Raw genomic sequence first — 2,988 nt, forward strand, 5'->3', positions numbered from 1 at the left:
GCTCGTTCCATATAATGGCAAACAGAGATCTAATTTTCAAAATATACTACATTTTAAAAATGCCTCAGGAGCATCTATCTAAACAATGGATTAGAACTTGATTAAAAAATAAATAATTGAAACACCCAAAGCTCACTGAAGGAAATACTCTGTATTTCCCACAGAAACAAAGCACTTTATGTTCTGCAAATAGTTCTTCTCAAAATGAAATTACTCAGTTTTTTGGGCTGGTGGATTTTTTGGTTTTGTTTTTTTTTACTTGTAAGAGGCAAAAAAAATGTTTTTATTCTTAAAACCTGTTCGTTTTTAACCTCAGAATTCCAACAATTGGAAAAATAAAGGCATTTACTAATGGGGGGGGGTTAGGAGTGGCAGGCAGAGTGGAGGCATTGCTGGCTCAGTGGTAGAATTCTTTCTTGCCTTTCATGCTGAAGACCAGGGTTAGATTCCTAGTCAATACACCTCACCTGCCATTGGAGGCCTGTGTCTCAAGTGAGAATAACCAAAGGGGGCAATCACTTAATTCTGCTCACTAGCTACCCAGTAGTGGACAATTACATAGGCACCACATCAAAGGTTCTACCTCTTTGTAGATGTGCCTGGCATCGGAGTATCTTCCAACCTATCTATAGAATCAAAGCCCCTCAAAAAAGATGAATTGGACCTTGTAAGAATCAAATCCCTAAACACATCAAAAAACTTGTCCCAGAGGGTAAAAAGGAAAGCCACTGACTGGGAAAAAATATTTAGTAATGACATGTCTGATAAGGGGTTCATATCTAAAATTTATAGACTACTCCAGAATCTCAACAAGAGGTCAACAACCCAATTACAAAATAGGCACAGGATATGAATAAACACTTCCCCTAAGAAGACATTCAGACGGCAAACAAACACATAAAGAAATATTAAAAATCCCTGACTATCAGAGAAATGCGAATCAAAATAATTACGTGATACCATATCACCCTAGTAACAACAGCCAAGTTCAACAGAGCAGCAAACAACAAATGCCAGCAAAATAGTGGAGAGATTTGAACCCTTGTTCACTGTTGGTAGGAGTGTAAAATGGTGCAACCACTATGGAAGGCTGTATGATGCTTTCTCAAAAGGTTGGAAATAGAAATACCATTCAACCCAGCAATTCTACTCCTGGAAATACACCCTAAAGAAACCAGACCTATCATCCAAACAGATGTATACAGAACCATGTTTATTGCTGCACTGCACTGTTATAGCAAAGAGATTGAAGCAACCCAAGTGTCCATTAACAAATGAATAGATAAAAAATACTATAGAAGGTGTGTAGGTATTTCCATAGGATACTACACAGCACTGAAAAACAACTATCCTCTTTGTTTAGTGTTCATAGGGTTGTCAAAAGCCTTTTATTTAGGAAGTAGATGTCCCATCCTGCTTCCTAATCTGTCTTACTGTGTTTGAGCCAGGCCATGGTCATTCCAATTACTAGCTATGCATCTGAGACCTGGACAATGAATAAGAAGGACAGAAAAAGAATTTATGTCTTTTAGCTGTGGTGTTGCAGAACTGCACTAAATATCCCACAGATGGCCAGGAAAACAAAGAGATATATCTTGGAGATGGTGCAGCTGGAGTGCTCTTTGGAGGCAAGAATGATGAGGCTTTGCCTCACATACTTTGGACATTTTGCTAGGTGCTATTCCCTGGAGAAGGACATGATGTTGAAAAGAGTGGAGGTTCTGAGAAGAAGAGGAAGATCTTCAACTAGGTAGACTGACACGGTGCTACAATGGACTCTTGTGTGTCAGGAAGTGTGAGGATGGCACAGAGTACAATTCAAACCTTTTGTTCATAGGGTCGCTGAGTTGTGCTCAACTCGGAGGTACCTAACAACAACAACAATACTGGAAAATAATAAACTCATAAAACATTACACAACATGGGTGACACTGAAGCACATTATGCTGAGTGAAACATCTCAGTCACAAAAGGACAAATACTGCACACCACCACTGTTATGAAGCAGTACTGAGATTGGGGGTTGGAGGAGAATAGGAAAAGTATAGAATGATGAATCAACACTGCATTGGAACAAAAGAAGGAAAGAATTGTTTAAGAGAAATATATGACTAGGTATTTTATGTATGACAACAGTCCAGTATAAGAGATACACTGCAAAGTGGATTGGGGAGAGGCAGGGAAGAGGAGGAGGGGTGTGGAAATGTGCAACAATGAATGAATGAAAATCCTACTTTTCTGTAAACTTTTATTAAAATAAAAATTTCTTTAAAAAATAATCAAAGCTCCTTTCAATCCCTGACAGAGACAGGACTTTGCAAAGATTCCCTTGTACTTAGTCCACTGTGTGATTGAATAATGTGGAACTGTTCAACACAGATTATCAAATGTGCACAAATAAGCAGGAGCTTCTTTACTTGTTGGGTCCTTCATCTGTGTTGAGATTTCAGGTTGCCTAGTGGATAGAGAATTGTGCTGTCAGCCCAAAAGTGGACAGTTCAAATCCCCCTGTTGCTCTATGGGTGAAAGATGAGCAATCTCCCTTGTGATTTACAACTTCTGAAAACCCACTGGGTCAGCTGTGAGTCAGATTCAACCTGATAGCAGTGAGTTTTGCTGTTGTCACGTGTTACTGATACTGAACAGGTTTCACTGGAGCTTCCTGCGTAAGAGTGGACAGGAAGGTGTGGTGATGAACTTCCACACATCAGTCTGTGAAAACCCTGGGAATCACAATAGAACACCGTCTGGTACAGACAACCCACCCAGTGTCTCCAAGGACAGCAGCCAGAGGTGCTCCAGCTCCCAATCCACTTTGTTGACATCACGGTTGTTGTTGTTGTTGTTGTTGTTGTTGTGTACCATGAGTCAGAATAAACTCATAGCTGCCCCTCCAGCACATTCTCAGAAAATAAGGAGTACATTGTCCATCTTTCTCCCATGGAGCAGCCGGCGGATTCAAACCATGTGTCTTTGGGTTGGCAGTGC

This window comes from Elephantulus edwardii, unplaced genomic scaffold (assembly GCF_000299155.1).
Source record: "Elephantulus edwardii isolate Elephantulus edwardi_28Jun2011 unplaced genomic scaffold, EleEdw1.0 scaffold00153, whole genome shotgun sequence".
Lineage (NCBI taxonomy): Eukaryota > Metazoa > Chordata > Mammalia > Macroscelidea > Macroscelididae > Elephantulus > Elephantulus edwardii.